This window comes from Vulpes lagopus, chromosome 8, assembly GCF_018345385.1.
Source record: "Vulpes lagopus strain Blue_001 chromosome 8, ASM1834538v1, whole genome shotgun sequence".
NCBI classification, from domain to species: Eukaryota; Metazoa; Chordata; class Mammalia; order Carnivora; family Canidae; genus Vulpes; species Vulpes lagopus.
Window position 1 is genome coordinate 28,877,563 of NC_054831.1, and position 22,585 is coordinate 28,900,147.

The 22,585-nt window shown below is 34.4% G+C and overlaps 1 protein-coding gene and 1 pseudogene across 1 annotated transcript in view; both read right to left on the reverse strand.

The window, feature by feature from the left end:
- Positions 1-22,585, reverse strand: part of GALNTL6 (polypeptide N-acetylgalactosaminyltransferase like 6) — a 1,140,566-nt gene that overhangs the window by 1,071,166 nt on the left and 46,815 nt on the right. The gene's annotated exons all lie outside the window — the stretch shown is intronic.
- LOC121497467 lies at positions 11,911-13,226 on the reverse strand (annotated as a pseudogene).

The following is a 22,585-nucleotide window of genomic DNA, read 5'->3' on the forward strand; positions in this document are numbered from 1 at the left end:
ATATTTTCATGTTACCAATTAGCATCTTTTCATTTCTGCTTAAAGAATTTCTTTCAGCATTTCTTGTAAGAAAGGACTAGTGGCAATAAACTCCTTTGGCTTTTGTTTGGGAAAGTCTTTATTTCACCTTCATTTCTTTTCTTTTCTTGTCTTTTTTTTTTTTTTTAATTTGAGACACAGAGAGAGATAGAGTGTGCGTACATGTGCATGTGCAGGTGGAAGGGCAGAGAAGGAGGGAGAGGAAGAGGGAAAGAATCCCAAGCAGAGTGTGGAGCCCTGTGGAGCCCTGTAGGGGTTTGATCTCACAACCCTGAGATCATGACCTGAGCCTAAACCAACAGTCAGAAGCTGAACTAACTGAGCCACCCAGGTGCCTCTCATCTTCATCTCTAAAGGACAACTTTGCTGGGTGAAGTATTGTTGGCTTACAACTTCTTTATTTTAGTTGAATATATTATCCCACTCTCTCAGCTGAGAAATCCATTGATAGCCTCATGGGAGGATCCCTATAGGAATCTGTTTTTGTTTTGCTTTGTTTCATTTGCTTTCACTACTTTTAAAATTCTATTTTTCTCTTTGATTTTTATACAGTTTCTGTCTTTGATTTTAGACAGTCTTATTATGTATCTTAAGGAAGATGTTTGGGAGGAAATTTGGGGGTGACCTATTAGTTTCATAAACATAGTTACTAAAATCTCTCCCCAGTTTTGGGAAGCTCTCAGCCATATTTCTTTAAACAAACTTCTATTTCGGGGACTTCAACATTGTTTCTCTTAATGATGTACCATAAATCCCATAGATTTTCTTCATTCCTTTTCTTTTTTTTTCATTCTTTTTCATTTTTTGTGTTTCTTCTTCCTCATTTGAATAACCTTAACTGATCTGTCTTAAAGCTTACTGACTCTTTCTTCTGTTTGGTTAAGTCTGACTGAAGCACTGTATTTAATATTTCAGTTCAGTCACTTAATTCTGCAGTTCCAAAATTTCTGGTTTTTTTTTTAATCTCTTGGAGACTTCTTCTGATATCATTAAATTGTTTATGTGTGTTCTCTTATAGCTCTCTGAACAACTTTAGAATAATTATCTTGAATTCTTTCCCAGGCAATTCCTTAATCTCTATTTTGGGGGTGGGTCCAGTTCCTGGAGGTTTACTGTACTTCTTTGGTGAATAAAACTCACCAGGTTTTAGACACAAGCTTAGGACCCCCAGATTGACAGAGATTTTTTTCTGCCGTTCCCAAGTGCTAAGAACATATTGGTTCATGATAAAAATATGTTATTTTTCTTCCAAAGCTGCCATACCCAATTGGAATTTTCATATGCTTAGCATACAGAAAAACAAGTGAATTACCATGCACTATGTGCTGTGATCTGGGAAGTACTGAGAACACACAGGACATTTAATTCAAATTTGTAGAAACAGGAATAAACACTTTGAAATGAGAAATTTTTGAGATTAAAGCCTAAAGTTAAATAAGGAGATTAAAAAGGTACAGGGTAGGCAAACTGAAAACCCTCAATGATAGACTGAGGAAATGACAGAATTTCACTATGAATAAGACAAAAGTCTGAGAGTCATAGTAAGAGATGTTCAAAAGGCAAATGGAGCCAGTATCATAACACATGACTTTGTTAATTCTACTAATAAACACTAAATGCTAATTTTCTGCTAAGTCATAGTAAAGACCATGGATAATGTACAAAGATTTGTGTTGGATCCACATACAATTTTAAGCAGAGAAGTGACATGATGCGATTTGCTATTTGTTTTGAAACATCACCATGACTACTATGTGGGGAAAAGATCAGTAAAAAACAGTAATAGCAAGCTGTGCATAGATGCAAGAGAAAGATAACAGTGGTCTGACTTACACTTGGGGCAGTGGATATGGAACAGTAGAGATTTTAAGTTATTTTGTAAGCAGAATGGAAAATGTGAGTGGAAAGAAGATGTGGAAAGTGAGAAAGTATAGAATCACTGAACACTTCCGGGTTCCTGACTGGAATTTGAGAGAAGAGTGGTTCTGTCTCCTGAGAAAAGAACGATTATTCTGATTTTTATTTTGCAGATTATTCTGGCATTTTAAAATATATTTATTATAGAAGATGAACTTGAGAGCTTTTTGTCAGTTGGATTAAAAACATTTAATTATAAGGCATGAATTTAGACCAATAGTCAGAATCAACATTTGACATTTATGAGATCTTCCCATCCAGGGAAATATTGTATCTCTAAAGGGTATGCTTTATTTCGTTTATAGTTTCTTTGATTTCTCTCTACAGTTTTATGGTTTTCATGATCTAGGTCCTATTCATTTTCAAAGTTTATTATATCTTATATATTATAAAAGCATTTTACTAAGAGTATTTTCTTAAATGTTATAACTAGTACTTCTTAGTTTATAAAAAATTAATGATATTATTTTATTTATTTTGTAAATGACTACAAATGTAATATTAAAAAATAATTTTAGTTGAATATTTCTGGCTTTTCTATGTAGCAGATGACCCTGTGAAAGGGAAAAACTTTCTTCTGAGGTAGTTGTACACTCTGATTTTGTGTTTCAAACTGTATTGTTTATCTCTGCCAAACAAATGGTAAATAATAGTGGTTATACCTAGGTTGTAAATATCCTTTCTTCTCATTCCAATGATCCGATCATATGTTTGGAATAATACTGACTCTTGAATCATAAAAGGTGTCATCCCTAAAAAGTAGTCTTCTGTTTCAAATTAAAAAAAAAAAAATCACTGGTTAATTGGTTTGAATTTTATTAACTACTGTATGGGATCTATTCAACAGATCATGTGATAAAATATGTTATCCAATTACATGATTCTAAATACCACAATATTATCTGATACTCTTTTAAATTAAGGGCTGCATTGAATTAACTGATATTTAGTTTATGATGCTTGATTATCCTTTTATAAAAAGTACTACTTCTTTGTTGAGGGTGTTAGTTTGGTGAGAGGACAGCCTTCATTATATTAACATCAGAATTATGTTGGCTCTTCATAATAAATTAGTATTAAAACTGTCAAATTATTTAGTGGTTTATTTTTTACATGTAAGTTTATTTTTTATATTTCAGTTTGAACATTATCATGAAAATGCTTGATTTCAGCAAGAGAGTTCTAAGACTAACTTTTCAGTTTAATTCTGTGTATTAAATTTTGGTCTTCTTAAAAACATGGACATACTGCTTTTATTTTCTTTTGGCATCTAATGTTTGAGAGACAAAGTCAGACACAATCCAGATTTGTGTTTTGAAAATTGGCTCTTCCCATCTCTGCTTTGGTGCATATAAAAAAATCCATTTTTCTTTGAAATGCAATGCACTCTCTAAAATGTCCAAATGTCTTGATAGCTGATAAAATCAAAAGATGTAGATTGTTTTTAGCCTTAAAAACTGTTACTCCAAAAAAAAAAAAAAAACTGTTACTCCCCACCTACTTTAATATTCTTCCTGTTACAGTAATTCTGGTTTTCTTTTTAGAAAAGTAAATTATATAGATGGATGTAATCAGCATTTTGTAACTTGAAATCTATCACTTTCTCCCTGATCAATTAAAAGTTTTTATTATTTTTCTTTACCATCTAGGACATTCTTTTAAGTCTGTCTCACAAATTCCTACCACTTTTTCCATGCTGCTTCCCATATCATCTATTTCTGCTCACCTTTCTGCTAGTATGTGTTTGTATGTCTGCCTTTTATTTATTTCACAATTCATTTATTGATTCATAGAAACTGGATTCTTGAAATTTATCAAGAGGATAGGCCAGCAGTCATCTAACATTTACTTTTATTTCTAAAATTAAATCATTTTCACAATGATGTATTGTTTCCCATTTTATGTTTATTATTATTGCTGTTGTTGTAATTGCTCTTGTTATTACTGGCTTTCATTTTCTTAATTTTTAAAGCGTTTTATTTTACTTAATTCTCTTTGAATGGTTAGAATCTTGTTTAGATAAATTTAGTATATCTTATATAAGTCCAGTTAGTGGATTTTTTTAATCTCTTGTATCTTCACTGGGATTTTGTGTGTTTTTTTTTTTTTTTTTTTTTTTATTTATGATAGTCACACAGAGAGAGAGAGAGGCAGAGACACAGGCAGAGGGAGAAGCAGGCTCCATGCACTGGGAGCCCAATGTGGGATTTGATCCCGGGTCTCCAGGATCGCGCCCTGAGCCAAAGGCAGGCGCTAAGCCACTGCGCCACCCAGGGATCCCTTCACTGGGATTTTGATAAAACAGGAGGATGCAACACAAATGCCTTTAGGATCCTGAGCGTAATTTAAACTATGAGGTGGATTGGGTGGAAAATGTTAATTAAAAATCCTGTTTTAAAAATAAAGCTGAAAAAAATTATATTAAATTAAATTAAAAATAAAAATAAAGCTGAAATCTAGACCTATTAGGAATAATATATACCAAATATATTATACTCAATGCATCCTAAGTGAACTAAGTTTACTATAATTTGAAGTTTTGTATGGTGTGACTACAAAGAGTTGGTGGTAATATATAGCTTTCTGTATTATTTTGTTACATTATAGCCTACCTTCTTTAATATATATATGTAATGTGAAACAAAATTATGACTGATAGCATCCTTTAATATCTAATTTCTGTCAATTCCTGAATATATAATCTCTATACCTCATATTTGAACATATTTACCATATACGGATATTTCCTTAATTTCTTATCCCCAAAAATAACCATGAGTATATGGATTAGAAGGACTCTCACAGTTTGATGACATGTGAAACTTAAGTTTGTGATATAAACATAGGAATTATTCAGTCAATAATTATTTCCTTTAGAGATATGATAAAAGTAATAATTATGAAGAATACTTAAATAATTTTATAATTTCACAAATAATTATCAACAAAACTTAACAAATGGAAGACACTTAGGTGCTTTATCCTAGAAATAAAATATTCATTTTCACAAGTACATCATTATTTAATGTATGCACTTTGTCCTACTAAGAATTTTCACTTTGGAGGACTTGATGTGTAAATTTAATAATTTCTTTAAACTAATGATGAATATTATGCTCACTGTTAAATTTAATAATCTATTAAAGCTTTTACAGAAACTTTAGAACTAATGTAACATGTTACTTTGCTCCTGAATTGCAGAAGATGAAACAGATTACCAAGAATGTAATGAAAGCAGGACAAAAAGTTTGAAGGGAAAAACAGAGGCAGAATATCTCAGTTATTTGAAAGAAAGCAGGGAAGTAATTACCAAGAATATATGAACTGAAGTTATCTTCTTTCAGAAATTCTAGATCCTTTTTTATTTATAAAAATACCACCTATCTAGTCTTTATATAAAATAATAGAAAATCATATAGGTAGCTTAAAGTTAAACACACAGGTCTACAATAAATTGCCAAAAGGCAATTGATAATGATCATAATAAGCTATGTTTATTGATTAGTTGTTCTGCAGTTGGCCTAAGTAAAGAAGAATTCTCCATATTTATCACAACATTCTAGTGCCTTACAACATTTTCTGGGATGATATTTCATTCGATTTTTCAAATGATTGGTATTTCACTGAACTTCAAGCCTTCCCTGAACTCAACCTATGATCCAATGATAGGAAGTTTTAAGAGAACCAGATGCCTAGCTTTCCTAGTTACAAAATTCTTTCAAATGGCATATTATGCCATATTTCTATTGTGAAATATATTTTTTCTGGTCTTTACAATATGGATTTTTTGACATCACTTCACTTAGAATCAAGATTTTAATTCATCCAGTCATAGTGAATCTAAGAAAAACTCAGATAATTTCTGGATTTATAGAACCAAATGACATTCATATGTTTAAGACCTTTTAAGTTACCATACTTTTTTAATTGACTCAATTCATACCATTGATGAAATAATTCAACAATGGTTAAGAACAAAAGATTCAGTATTATTTACCAAAATCAAGATATTTAAAATTTCATTATGATATAGAGTGTGAAATTCTTTACAAAATGCTATTGTTCTTTTAACAAAGCAAGATTTCAATATATTAAGTCATTTACATTGAGAAATTCTTGGTCTAGTGTACTAATCTTATTTCTTCTTAAGTAAAATGTTAATTTCTGCTTATTTATATCCTCAAATGTAATAATTAAAATGTATTTTCCTAATTCTCAAAAATTATGTTTTAGACATCCTGAATTTAAATAAATTAAAATGCATTTGGGATATTTCAGACTTTGAATGTATTTATTAATAAGCAATTAATCAGATGCTCACTTCACACTGAAATTTGTTTTTCTAAGCATCAAGTCCCATCCAAAATCAATAGCATGCTAATGCTTTTCCCTATAAAGTGAAAAATTAAACCCAAAGAAAAATCACCTTCATTTGTATTCTCTTCTTCAATAATTCTACATATGGAGATGCTAATAATGGAATATGACATTTTAAAAATTACCTCTCAAATAAAATTCTAATTTGTCTCTGTAGACCTCTGACTGTTAAATAAATCACCATTGTATAGCATCAGTGAATCGCAATGGACAAATCTAGTCTGAAATACTGGGTCTGCCCAGTATTACTTACTTTTTGAGTTATTATTAACATTTTCTTTACCTACTGTTTACCTAGTATTTCTCAAATCTACAGTGGGGAATATACCACCTACCACATAATGACTTTTGAAAGAATGCATGAAATAATTAAAACCAAACATCTAAGAAAGTTGATCATACTAAACACTCATAAGTAGTCAGGAGCCATTACTAGTGGCTGGTGCTAGTGGTTAAATAATACCATCAGACATATAATTTAACTTATTTTATAATACATACTGCAAAAAATACCATCAGAAATATTGTCAGTGCTTTCAAATATTTACTAAACATAAGCAAATAATATACTCCCCTTTAAAGCTATCATAATTAGTTTGGAAAGCAGATTTACACAGAAATACTTATAGGACATATGAAGTTCTTTGGACAAAGGATTTAGGTTTGGTGAGAGTGGTCCTGAGTAGCTTCACACGGGAAATAGTGCTTTACCTGGGTCTTGAGAACTAAGTAAGTTTTCACCAATAGAAGAGAAATGAAAAGGTATTCCAAGGTAAGAGAAGGGTATGCTTAAATGCATCAAGTTTGAGAAATGGAAGCCACGCTGGGTTGCTGTGAACACAGTAAATATCAGGAAAGTGAACAGACACTCAATTGAAAAGGGTTGTAAATGTCAATTAAACTATTTTATTTGACTTCTAATTTTAGCACTAGCAGAATAACTCTTTCTAGACTGGACCTCCCATGGTAAATGACTACAAAACTGGACAATTTATATGGGTGTGATTTTGTAAAAACTGAACAAGAAACAATGCCACACTGCGGGAAGAAAACTGAGGAGATGAATCTCACCTCTAACCTGGCTTCCTCTTGAGGGTATTCTCCAGAAAATGAGATGGTTATCTGCACTCAATATTACAAAACTGAAGAAGCTTAGACTGGAGTCTGCATCTGAACAAAGGAGTGAAATTTATGGGGCAGGATACTGGAGGAGAACAAGGTGGCCTAGTCTTCATGAAGGTTCCATGAAATGAGAAAAGAACTGGATATGTGCAGAGCAACACTGTGTGACACCTACCAGAGAATTCTGGAAGTAAGCTGAAAGCTCAATGGGGAAGGTACAAGAGGTTGCTCCAATGAAAGACAATGGAGTGTTGGCTCAGCAGATAGGTGATACCTCAGATGTTCACTTGAGATGTCAGAAAAGCCCACAGTTTATGAGAAAAGACTATATTCTGAATAAAGGGCCGCTTCCCAGAACAAGGAGCAAAGCCAAAATAGATCTACCCTAATAAAGAATAAGGCCCAGTATCAAAGGAAAAACACGATCTCCTCATAATTTACCAGACTGGCAGAAAAAATCAACATTCTGTTAAGGAAATAATATAATTAATACTTGCTACAATGTCATTCCCAATTACCAGTGAAGAGAAATGGAATACATGAATCCAAAATATAACACTTTGGCTTTCAGATTATTGTAAGCTTCAGGCATAAAAGACCCAGCAGACTCAAGAAAAACCTTTACCTCTCCTTTAACTGTCTAAAAGAATTTAGACAGAGAGCTTGGCTCAGAATAAAGCTATCTGACCAGAGATAACTTTTATCTGAATGGCCTTCAAGCATGTTAGGGCAAACATCTAATTACCAAATATCTGCTCTTCTTATTGTCCTGTGAACTACCCTTATCTACTTGAAGCCCCGGGCCCCTATCCTATTCTTTCCTGTAGAATGGCATATAAACTTCAATTATGTGACTTGTTTTTGGGTCTCAGTGTCTTTAGAGATGCCCTGCACAAACATAATTCAATTTGTTTTTCTCCTGTTGTCTGTCTTGTGTTAATTTGGTCATTGGACCAGTCTAAGAATTTAGAAGGGTAGAGCAAAACTTTTTCCTCCCAACACCAACATATATTTTAAAAAATATTACGTACATAAAGAATCAGCTTCAGTAAGGGGGCTAAGGAATTTTAAAACAGAGCCTTTTTGCGGTAGTCATTTTCTATTTGGTATATTGATTATTCCAAACTGAGCAAGTATACAGGAATGATGACTAATGCCAGGTGGCATGGGTGCTTAAACCAAACAGTGGCAACATATATTGCATTCGTTGACTGTAGTTCTTATTCCTTTTTAAGATATTTCTCTTGTAGACTATAAAAGCGTAATTTTCACCCAGAATATATAATGGATGGAGCAGTGGAAATTGCAAGGTCATAAAATCAAATACGACTTTGTTTAAATACCAGCTGTAATATTTATTAGCCATGCCATATGAAGAAATTAAATTAGCTGATTATCATCTTCCTCATCAGTATATGGGTCTAATATTGTTTTTGTTGAGAAAAAAATATATGGTAATGTTTGGATAGGGATTGACACATTCTATGTGCCTAATAGTTGGTGAATTTTTGTGACTGCAGATAATTGAGTCAAAAGTGTTTTCAAACCAGCAGGAAAGGGTTAACTCAGGAGGCCTGAGTTGCTTTAATCCTCCACATCCCAAAGAAAGGCCTGTCTTCAGGGCTGACCCCTGACTAACTCTTTGGATATAATCTCTGAGACCTTGGGATATTATGCCTAATAAGAGTGGTTTTGTATGCCTGCAGCCATGCTGTACCAATCTGACCAGAAAACTTTATCCTAACAATTTGATTTATGGTGGATGAATGCCTATTTCGGTCAGTGTGTATGGGTAGGGATAGGGAAGAAGGAGTTGCAAAATCGGGGCCAGAGTCTGAATAGCTGAAGTCAATCATGTAGTCACTAAATGCTCAGATGACTGACCCTAAACATAAACTGGACACAAAGACTTGGTAAGTGTTGACTCAGGTAAGTGATGAAACTTCACATGTGTTGTCATACACCATTGTTGGGAAAATTAAGTGAGTTCCTGTGAATTCCACTGGGAGGGGAACCTTGGGAGCTTGGATCTGGTTTCTCCTAGACTGCACCCCATGTGTCTTTTTTCTTTGCCAACTACAATCTGTATCCTTTTTTGTAATAAACTGTTATCATGAGTATAACAGCTTTATCTGAATCCCAGGAATAATCTAGTGGATCTTCAAGACCAAGTGGAGTCTTAAAGAATCCAAAACACATGTTTCTATACCTTCTAGAAGGGACCAAAATGAACACTGCTCAAGGTAGTCCATTCTAGCCATGGATGACTATATTTCTTAGGAAATTTGAAAATTCCAACATGTATTACTGGGGGTATATGAGCATTTTATAAAAGTTTTTAATGTTCCATTTTCATTTAGATTAAAATGCAAATAATAATATAAAGATATTATAGACTACTTATATATCCACTATATAATCAAGTAGTGTGGTAAAGTATCAGTCCTTGTGTTGGCAATTATGATACCATCTGTTAAAGCTACTAGTACTCTTGTAATACTAGAGAATGGTAAGAATGAAGCATGTAAAGATACAACTGTGTTAAAGACTATCAGATATTGGGATTTACTCTAAAAATGAAGGTTCATGAGTAGAACTGAATAATGAAGGGACATATTAGTATTTACATGAAAAAAATTAAGCTAACAGTATATTTCATATTATAAGATGTCATTTGTGCAAAATCTAGTTTTAACATTTTTAATTGTAATAATACTGATATTAATTTATATATTCCTTTGATTTAATAGTTTCATAAAAAGTATAAAGAGTTTATGAGTTTTATAGTTATATACATGTAACAAAAACATGATATTATAAGTTTCAGTCAATATTTAGAAACTGCAAGAATTTCTTTTATGCTCCTAAGAAGAGGTGCATATTTCTGAGTTTCAAGACACTGAAATGGGAAATACATTTGTGCTTGAGAACTTTTTTTTTAAGATTTTATTTATTTATTTGAGAGAGTGTGTGTGCAAGCATGAGTAAGGGGAGGGGCAGAGGGAGAGGTCAAAGCAGACTCCTACATAGGGAGCCCAAGGCCCAGCTGGATCACAGGACCCTGAGATCATGACCTGAGCCAAAGGCAAATGTTTAACAAACTGAGCCACCCAAGCACCCCTGTGTTTGAGAATTGTAAAGGAAATATAACTAAAATGTTTAATTTGTAAGTAAATATGTGGATAAATTTTTAGGCATCAAATTATTGTTTGTAATTCTTTTTTAAGATTTTTTTTAACTTTTAGTTTTTTATTTTGTTTCAGACAGCTGACCGAGGCAACTACATTCTAGCACATCTTCTTAAAAATCACTAAACAAATGAAAGACAACTTACTTATATATAAAAAGGCAAGGGAAAAAGGTCATGATTGTCTAACAGGGAATTTGATCCCCAAATAAATTATCTTACAAAAATATCAAACTTGCTTTTCCACATCTCTACTGTTAAAAATGAAGGGAAAAAATTTCACATAAAAAAAAAAAAATCTGCAGGCTGGTATCGCAAGTTAAGATAATCATTTTTACATACTAAATAAGTCCTTCAAATAAATATTTTAAACAAATTTCAGTTTTTAAAAAAATAGGTCAAGTATTTACCCTATATTTGTTTGGTCCACCAGAAGACCATTTATAAAACTGACATTAAACTGGACTGTATGTAGCTCATACCCTATGAGTAGTAACATACATATCACTGAGGCTGGGTATGCACAAGTGCATATCACATATATGTGAATGGCTACTGCTGTACATACTACTTTCATAAGTAGTTCCACCCTGTAAAAATCCTCTAGCCTATCATGAATCAAACTGCAAGGAAAGAAAAAAGAAAATACTTTGCCTATTGTAGACACCTGCTCAGTAATTTTTAAAAACACAAAAATTATCATGCTTTTGGGCCTTAAAGATTACTGAACATGAGATAAAATTCAATACTGCTGACAAATACTTGAATATGGACAGCATATTCACCACTCAGGTGGAGAGCACACAAGTGAATGTCTATTATAGAACTCTGGTGTCTCACTGGTCTCTTCCTACTGTTTGATCCTAGACTTTTACATGGCCTTGGATCCTTAGAAGATATAAATCTAATCAGATATGTTAAGTTTTTCTGTTCTAACAATCAACTTTTCAAGAAGTACACAGTGGAAGGATATAGGGCTTTCTGTATCTCCTCATACTTTAAAAGCCAATTTCATTTTTTTATCGTGATGCTGATATTTCAATTAACACTATGCTACAAGGAAGGCTGACTATACTACAGTTTTGTCCATAATAGTCAAATCTCTTATTGCTAAAATATTCCAAAATAAATCCAGTAAACCATTTCCACTTCCAATGACTTAACTACGAGATGAATCTAACAGTTTTTTTAAAACCAATTACAATTAAACTGACCTGGGGACAGCTACGTTTAAAACCCTGTAAAACCATAGCCAATCACTCAAAAATCTAGAATACCAACACTTTCCATCCAGGATAGAAAAAAGAGCATCCAAAATAAAGAGAACCACAGGACTACTCAAGCAACCAATCAAAAACCACTTCTCTGTTATTTGAGCTAATAGTAACTCTAAGCTTGAAGTTTCCTCCTTCGTTATTATTGGTGGATCCTAGAGTCACACTTCTACGGCAAATTTGACAGTGGACCCAGAAGTAACTGCTGGCAACTGATTAGTCATTTCTTTTCCATTTATAAAAACTGCACTATTTGTACTAAGGCCCACTACTTGATCATGCTGCAGAGAGTCATATCTATTCTGTTTTTCTGCACACACTCCTATACTGTCTCTTCTGTCTGGCTGTCCCATATTTTCAACTCTGAATGTCAATGTCTGCCCAGAGAAATAAGTTGGAGCACTGGAGTAAAGCACACCCAAGGACTCAGAATCATTCCAGAGGGCTATATTTCTTCGACTACTCAAGCTGTACCCATCAAAAACCAGCTGTCCACTCATGAGGCACCAATGTGGAGTGACCCATCTGGGGGACACTCCAAGGACTCCACTCCTGTTGGCCATCTCCTCGGGAACAAACTCTGAACTGATAATCAACATTGGGGTCTATGTGCAACACAATCAACTCAGTTTCAGAGCCTACATATACATCTTCAAAATGATTTGAAGTGCATTTGCAGAACTGGAGCCTGTAATCCTGGGCTGTAAAGTCATCATCCACCTTACACCATCAAACAATGATGCCTCCAGGTTTCTCTATTAGTTCTTCTATCTGTACTGGTGGGCAAGATGTTACCGTTCCATGCTTGAAAATGTGGTCTTTCACTATGTTCAGAATTGCGTCATCCAACTGAGCAAACAAGGCACATCAACCAGTAGAGGCACTTCTGGTAAGTTGTCCAACTGAATGTGTGAGGCCTTTTTGATAGAGTTCCACAGTTTTTCATTCTGTTCTCCTATGCCACCAAAAATGGCAATCTCCCCTTCTTGGACTAAGTCCTCTGCAGTATTAACTTCCATGCTCTATGAGCTTCTGGCAGTCATCTAGAGGTTTAATGGTTTCCTGTTCAATGGTATCCACCTCTTGCAAAAAGGTTACCTTCGCTCATCCAGAAGCTTCCCAAGAGATCCCTTTAAATCATTAAAATGCTGTTTGAGGACATCTCTTGTCTGTGATGCACTCTCTTTGATCTGCCTCCATGCCTCTTGCAGCCCCTGCAGCCTCTGGCCCAGCTCCCACCAGTAGCTCTGTGCCGCCTCCATACTCTCCTGGGCCTCCGGCAGCAGCAACTCGGGCTCCAGCTCCATCGCCCCCTCATCTGGCCGTGCAGCCGGCAGCTGTGGGCACAGCTTCCCCACTGTCCGAGGCACTTGCCTTTTTTAAGATTTTACTTATTTATTTGAGAGAGAGCAGGAGTGGGGGGTCGGGCAGAGGTAAAGGGAGAAGGACAAACTCCCTGCTGAGTGTGGATCTCTATGCGGGGCCAATAGGGGACCCTGACCCCAGGACCCTGAGATCATGATCTAAGCCGAAGTCAGATGGTTAACTGACTGAGCCACCCAGATGCCCCCGTAAAACTTATTTTAAGTTGCTAAGAGTATTTCAGCAATATCTTTTTAATACTATAGGTCTCAAATCCTCTCATCTGATAAATGTGGATATTAACATATACTTCATAGGATTGCTGTTAGGATTACTTAGATAATTCATGTAATAAGAATGATCCAAAAAAATCATCCTGGTGCTTGGAATATTATAGGCACAGAAGTCAATAACTTTTGTTCCCTGATTGCCTCTTCTTTGTGAGAGACCCTAGGATTTCTTGTAATTTTCTACCTCAAAGCTAACTTCAACTATCGATAGAAAAGAATATTCAAGTCTCCTTTAATAGTGGTTCTTAAACTTAATATTATGTAGTAACAAATTATTGATAACCCAATAATACGTTTTGTTACTTCACTGAAGATAACTGTCTATGCTTCAAAATGGACATAAAATTGCTCTGATTCATATATTTATATAGGTTTTTGCAATGCAGAATTTGAGAGAAATATACAATAATATATGTATTACTTTCTCATGCCTAAAATTGAACACTGAAAACAAAACATAAACAAATAAAAAACTCAGGTATCTAGCAGTTGAAAGAAAACATGGAAATGCCATGAAAATGACTTCATTACTCAGTTTTCTCTGTTCACATAATTGATGTAAGTGCTTATATTTTTCACAGATTGTATTGAGCAGGCTAAGACATTATCCTGAGCTCTGAACCAGATGAAGCATAGGCATAGTTCATTAATTTCTGATGATTTAGTATAAACAGGGTTCCCCAAGTCTACATAACCTTCCAAAAAATATACATTATTAGTTTCCCCTTCATCTCAAATTAAATGTGACAACTACAAAGTAGCTCATTTGCAACTTACTGTAACTTTAGATTACCAAATAAACAGACTTATCATCAATTTCCAAAATGAGAGTCTCATCAAATTTTGCCATTCTACTTTTATACAATACCTTACAAAAAAAGATGATTTTCTCTTTATTCCTATAGTGACATCATTAGTCATTTAATTTTTCTCTTATTTTGCCAATATTTATTTATTTTGTTTCAGGACTCACAAGTGGATTAGCCCAACACTAGCTTTCTTGATATTAAACCTTAACATCACTAAAATGATTCCCTGCCTATTGCTGAATCTTATCAGCACACTCCTTATGGCTTTCCTGGGATACAGGGCCAAATTATCTGTGTTAGGTCCATCACCAAACATCCCAAACATCTGCTCTTATCCCTGCATTCTTATGAACAGCTTTCCACTATTTTGCTCTTTAAAAATCCCTTCTAATCATTCATTCTACAGCAAACATTTTTCTAGGTAATATCCCACACTGCAATATGCCTCAATATTCTTTCTGAATAAAATACTGAAAAATCAAGGAAAAGACTAGAATTGAAAAAAAGATAATTATTAGTGGTCATTATGAAATTAGGGTTTGGTAAAGGTATCCTCTGCTGAAAACAGTCAAGTACATAACTTTTTCACTTTCAAATACACATGCCTATGTGTACACAAACATGTTTTTATATACTAACGTTCAATCAGGAGTTTTATAATCTGCAATATGCCTTTACTTTTGTATTTTCATGCATGCATTATTATTTAACATTATCTATATGTGTATGTACACACAGTATCCCCACTAAAAAGTAAACTCCATGAGTGTAAGTTTTTTTATCTATTCTAATCGCTGCTGTATCCCTAGAATATATGATTTGCACTCAATAAATATGTCTTTAAAAAAAGAATCACAATAGTGAATGAGATGAACAGCAACAGACTTTAAGATCTATTATAATGCTACAATAATCATGACAATGTGTACTAACAAAAGAATAGAGAAATCCATTAATGATACAGAACAGAAATCACAGGCATACACTGACACAAGTACAGTCACCTGATCTTTGACAAAGGAGCAAAGGCAATCCAAACTCTTTTCCACAAATGGTATTCAAACAAATGGACATCCACATGCAAAAAAAAAAAAAAAAAAATCTCGAATACATTTATACCATTCACAAACTTTAACCATTAACTCAAAATAGATTACAGACCTAAATATGAAATGCAAAAACAATAAAACTCCTATAAAATGACATAAGAGAAAATCTAGGTGACTCTGGGTTTGCTGTTGGTGATTACTTTTTTTGATACAACACCAAAAGCATGAACCATGAAAAAAAATACTGTAAATTGGATGTCATTAAAATTAAAAAAATCTGCTCAAAGAAAGACAAAGAAATAAAAAGAGGGACACTTGGGTGGCTCAGCTGTTAAGCGTCTGCCTTCCTGCTCAGGGCATGATCCTGGGGTTCTGGGATCGAGTCCCACATAGGGCTCCATGCATGGAGCCTGCTTCTCTCTCTGCCTATGTCTCTGCCTCTCTATCTCTGTGTCTCTTATGAATAAATAAATAAAATCTTTTAAAAAAAGAAATTAAAAAGACACACCACAGACTAGGAGAAAATATTTGCAAAACATATCTATTGAGGCTAGTATCTAAAATATTTAAAGAATTTTTAAAACTCAAAAATAAGAAATCAACTCAATTTAAAAAAATGGGTAAATGATCTGAACAGACACCTCACCAAAAAATATTTACAGATGGCAAATTCATTTGAAAAGATGTTCAACATCATAAGTCATTAAAGAACTGTAAATTGAAATAAGATACCACTCTACTCCCATTAGAATGGTTAAAATCCAAAACACTAACAATCACAAATGCTGTCAAAAATGTGGAGCATCAGGAATTCTCATTCATTGCTCATGGGAATGCAAAATGGTAGATACTCTGGAAGACAGTTTGGAAATCTCCTACAAAACTAAACATACTCTTACTGTACAATCCAGCAATCACACTCCTTGGCATTTATCCAAATAACTTGAAAATTTATGTCCACACAAAAACCTGCACATGGATGTTTATAGCAGCTTTATTCATAATTACTAAAACTTGGAATCAATCAAGGTGCTTTCAGCAAATGAAAGGTTACAAAACAGAGGCAGATCCATACATTGAAGTACTATTCAGCAACAAAAAGAAATGAGATGCTAAGTTATAAAAAATCATGGAGGAACCATAAATGGTTATTGCTAAGTGAAAGAAGCCAATTTGAAAAGGTACATATATACTGTATAATTCCAACTATAGGACATTCTGAAAAAGGCAAACTATAGAGACAGCAAAGAGATCAGTGGTTGCCTAATAAGTTTAGATGGAGAAATGAAGGAATGAACAGATGGAATACAAAGGTTTTTGGGGGCAATGAAATTATTCTGTCCCATGTTGTCCCAGTAGATATGTTATTATACATTTACAAAGCCCACTGAATGCACAACAAAAGAGTGAGGCTTTCTGTAAGGTATGGGTTTTAGTTAATAAAAATATATCAATAATGGCTCATGAATGATAACAAATGCTCAAGAATCCAAGATGCTAATAATAGGAGAAATTTGGGAAGAGGTGGAGATATGGGAACTCGCTACTTTCCACTAAATTTTTCTATAACTTAAAGCATGCTAAATTTTTAGATGGAAAAAATGTATTGCAGATCTTCTGAAATTGCTTTACTGGTTCAGTTTCTGAATACAGAAGAGAGAACAGAAAAAGAGGCCGGATAGGAAAACTCATACCCAGTTCAAAGACGGCTACCTCTGTGAGGCTTTCTCTAATCCTTCCTTTGTAATATCATGTTCCAGTCATTCATTCAATACTTAACGGCATACATGTGGTATGCCTCCAGGGGGGGTACTCTAAAGGGAGTAATATAGCGAGAAAAGGGAGAAAAGAAGGAAAAAAAAAAAAAGGAGAACCTGACCCTGAGGCACAGACTGAGGGGAAGGGAAGCAGTACTCCCAAGAAAAGGAGTGAGGAGAGCAGGGCTGGGGAAGGCACAAAGCAAGGATGTGGTGTCAGCTGGAGTGGAGCTTAGGCCTAGTTCCACAGAAATTTGGATGTCTCATCCAAATATCCCTCACTTTCTACAGCAACAACTTCCTATCTGATAGCAATGTACAGACAAAGACAACAGCCAGGGTCCAAAGCACATGTTAGATCCCTATAATGAAACGAATTTTGTGAGAGTCGATGCATAAGAGCTGACAATTAAAATTTACATGGTCATTCCTCATGTTCAAAACAGAACTTCAGGGCAGCCCCAGTGGCTCAGCGGTTTAGCACCACCTTCAGCCCAGGGCCTGATACTGAAGACCGTGGATCGAGTCCCGCGTCCGGCTCCCTGCATGGAGCCTGCTTCTCCCTCTGCCTGTGTCTCTGCCTCTCTCTCTGTCTCTGTGTCCCTCATGAATAAATAAAATTCTATTAAAAAAATAACTTCACATTTAAACTTGGATTCTAGTACCCCCTTAAGGCAACTGGAACATCCATGATTTGGAGGGCATAAGGACTAGATTGGCCAAAGGTGGTCTTCCTGAGAATGCAGCAGGTAACACCCACTCATGGAGAGAGGGTGGGTGCCACAGAGAAGACTCGGGGATCCAGGTAGAGTATGACAGTGTCCACAGCACTGGCTGGGCACTACAGGCAACACAGTTACAGAAATGAATTAAGACTCCATCTCTACCCTCAAAGAGCTCACCAGAGAGGACAGGTTTTGCACTGCAGAGGTTTTCATTCATAGCTTTCTTTTCCATCTCATAGAACGTTACCTTCAAGGCAGGAACTATCTTAGCCTTTCTGAATTTCTGTTGCTTCATGTATGGATTCCATATATGAGGAAAAATGAAAAAGAAAAAAAAGAGGCATCAAGGGTGGCCACTAAAGAAAGAGAAAAAATGTGGCCCAAATATAAGATAAGGAAAACGGGAAGGGAAGACAGAAAGAAAGGGAAGAGAAAGAAATGAAGAGATAAGAAGAGAAAAAAGAATAAGAAATTAAAGAATGAGCAGAAAGTAAAAGGGAGAAAAGATGCAAAGGGTGGAAAAGGACTACAGAGAAGAAGGAGAAGAAAAGGTGAGAAGGCAGGCAAAGGGAAGACAGCAGTGCAGGGAACTGCAGGGAGTATGCAAGAAGAGCCCAGGGCAGCAACTACACCAGCAGGGAAATGCCCACTCCTGTTTTAAACAAAACCTTTTCTGCATTGTAATCAATGTGGTAGTTCTGCTATTCTAGCTACTCAAAGGAATTAATATATTTTTGAGAATAAAGGTATTAAAAAGAGAAAAAAAAATGTATCTTAAACTCTTATTAGAGTCCTAGATTTCTCATGGAAGTTACCTGAAAGTGTAAGTTTTTTTTTTTCCCTTAGCGTGACTCTGGAATTCACAAAACTATTAGATAAATAATGATATGTTCCAGAAAATCATTTATTTCTCTATCCATAGTAATGGCCAGATGATGTGGATATTAATATAATTTTAACATATAATTGATAGCAATAATTCCCCAAATCACTATGTGGCGTTTCTTCATTTGTGGAATATAATATATAGAACTGAATTTGTTATTTTCTTTATGCAATGCCTCTTGTTGAAAGTTTGGACATTAAGTGCATGGAAAAAACTGATGTTCAGATTAAACCCATGATAAATGCTCTGAACCTTGCAAATGGCATTTCATACCTTCATGGGCATCCCATAGTTTTCCTATTTTCCTCATTTGAATATTAGTTTTCAAGTTTCTTTGAGCTCTACCCACCATCACACACTTTCTTCCTGTGTCAACAGCTTTAGAATAGTTGCCACTTACATGCAAAAGAGACTCAGCTGCTTTGAATAAAAGCCAAGTACCCATAAAAAAAGAACAGATCATGGTGATGAAGTGAGACAAGTGGCAGTTGTGCCCAGAGTGGACAATTGAAAGAGAAGCAGGTATTTGTCATCACTGAAATCTAACTTGGAACTTGAATGTTGACTCTCTATGTATTTAGTTCCAATATCCAATCTATGTATTTAGATATTTTCTGATATATTACTAGTCAATATTTTGAAATGTTCTTTACTTTATGTCTGGTCACTGGAACATAGTATCATACTCATTTTGTTTTTTCAGCACTAACGTACTTTGAAAAACAAAATGAAAACTGTTGAATGAAATCCTCTGCTTAATTTTTTTCCCCTAATACATTTTCAAGTGAATCCAAAGGAAATACAGTAAAAAGTTAATATTCTAAATATTTAATTGCACTGGATATTTTCAACTCTTTAGAAATAATCTAAGTAGTAAAAGAGTAGCCTTGATCAATTTTACCAGAAAAATTACATTGCAATGGTCCTTCTGATACTTTAAAAAGTTGAATAAAAATCAGAGTCAGCTTTGCTTTATTATGACATTAGTTCACATACCTTATTAATTAAGAGCAGGTGAATCTACAGGCCCAGAATACATAGTAAAATTTTTTTCTCTGTTAATTCTGATGAAATCAGCCCAAAGAAAAGAACAGGACAACAATTTCTAAAAGAAAGAAATAATTCAGCTCACTCACATTAAACTTACAAGCTATCTGAAAATGTTATTACTCTCTTCATCCTGCAGTCTAAGTTAAAAGAGATTGGTTGGCTCTGAAACTAAAAATAATATATAACTCTCTCTCAGGCATTGTCAAGAGCAATAGGGAGAGACTGATGAGGGTTTTTTTTCTACAGTTTTAATGAACGTTCTTCTTTCTTGATTCAGTCTAGTATCATTTATTTTGAAAGCAATTGGTCATATCTTTCTGCTAGGCTGATAGTCTTCTGACTGATTCTGCCAAAATATAAAACAATAAGAAATGACAATAATTTCAAGCTAGAAGCAAGTGATGAGCTAAGTTTGTAGTCAGCTAAAAACATGAGATAGAAAAGTGTAGTGTGAACTTAGTTCTATAATTTAAAGTAACTTATTACTATGAGGATCAAAGAGAAATAATGAATAAATAAAAACGCTCTTTTACATTCAAGTTTGTTCCCATCTTTCACTTCAATTATCAGGCAAACCTTGTGAATTATACACAGCTAGAAATGCCTTGAGCCTTTATTAAAAGGCTAATACTGCTCGCAAACATAGAATGTGAAACTAAAACTCTGTGGTAGAAGTATTCACCTGTACTTCATTGTTTGAGAATAATATCCTCTATCAAGGTGGCTAAGAAACTGAGAAGTAACCCATGAATAGCTCCTAGAATAGTTTCTGGCACATTGGAGTACTGATAAATGTAATTATTATTTTTATTCTCTCTATAAATTTACCTACCTAGAATTAAATTTATATATGTAAAATTATGTTTTGGTGACATTTCATGATATTTACAATTTTCTAAAGAATTGCTTATAAGATTTCCTTTGCTTCTATTTTAAATATATATGGCTTAAAGCAGTTTAAATATGAAATTGGAATGCCATGCAAATGGCAACATTTACCCTCTTTGTGAAAGAACAAGGAATCATTCCCTTGTATCTCTGCTCTCAGGCTCCATGTAAATAACACTCAGTACTCCATATTATTAACTATTGCTTTTTTTCTCACTTTATGTAGCAAATGTTTCCACATCTTTTGGGTATTATTATTTTATCATTTATAATTTGATTTTATTTATAAAATAAAAGCTAAATCACTTTAACTTTATATCACAAACAAAAATGTCATTGCATGCCAAAACAAAGTTTTGTTAGTAAATGTATTTAATTATGCTGTACTGAACATCTAAATTTCCTCACATATTTAATGTACACTGCATCATGATTTATTAAAGCCAAATGACATTCTAGTGGGCATTTCTTACTTTATGTTATTTTATGTGAGTGTCACATCAATTGCCTCCCCAAAAATATCACTGGAGTAACAAGAAAATATTTAAACATATGGGGGAGTTTTTTATTTTCACAAACTGTTCTTAGAGATCTGAGACTAGAGTACTGAAATGCTAAATTCACAAAGAAAAATAGGTATTCTTGAAGTACAAAGCTATCTTCAATGATTCTTGATGGGTACATTCAAGCTAATTTTTTTTTTAATTTTTTATTTATTTATGATAGTCACAGAGAGAGAGAGAGAGGCAGAGACACAGGCGGAGGGAGAAGCAGGCTCCATGCACCGGGAGCCTGATGTGGGATTCGATCCCGGGTCTCCAGGATCGCGCCCTGGGCCAAAGGCAGGCGCCAAACCGCTGCGCCACCCAGGGATCCCATTCAAGCTAATTTTTTAAAACAAATGATAGATTTGTCCAAAAATCTTAAAACCCACACTCATTCTTTTATAACTTCGTGTATGGTGGAGGTATAAAACTTCCTAAGAAAAGCTAGCTTACAAAAAAGTACCTATCCCTGCTGGAAAAAGTAATACACTTTGAAGTAACTCCCATTGCAAAAAATGATATATAAGTAGAGCCATTTTTAAAACAGAGCTGGAGCAGCCATTTCAGAGGAACTGCCTTGCACATCCTGTTTTCTAAACCTCTGAACAGGGCCAAACTGCCAACATTTTAAAAGTCAGCAAGAAAGAGAAAGACTGATGAAAGTGAACTTTTGTCTAGTGACCATTACCCCTGACCAATCAATGAAGTACAAATCTAGGCATCCTTGTCAGCACCAATGAACTCTTCTTAAAAACAGCTTGGGGCACCTGGGTGGTTCAGTCAGTAAAGCATCTGACTCTTGATTTTGGCTCAGGTCATATCAGGGTCGTGGGACTGAACCCCATGTCAGGCTTTATGCTAGGTGGGGAAGTCGGCTGGAGATTCTCTCTCCTTCTGCTCTACCCCTTTGGGTTCATGCGCACTAACTCTCTCGCTCTCTCTCATAAATAAATCTTTAAAAAAAAAACAAACAAGCTTACCTTTTTTCTTCCCCATAAAAAAGTTTACCTCCTAATATATTTGGGGTTCTATCTGTGTACCCCAAACTGCAAGTATTTCATCCCAAATAAACATATTGCTTCTTGAAATAGTATCTTATCTGTAGGTTGATACCATCAATTTCTTAACCAAAAATATTTGAAATTATATTTTAACATCCTTATTTTAGATCAGCACAAGAATCATCTGTTGAATTTCTCTGTGTCATAAACTATGTCAGGAGCCAGGAAATTGAAAAGCACAGCACTAATTTAAACAAGTTTGCAGTCAGCTAATACATGATGTAATGTTTATATAATATATGCAAAG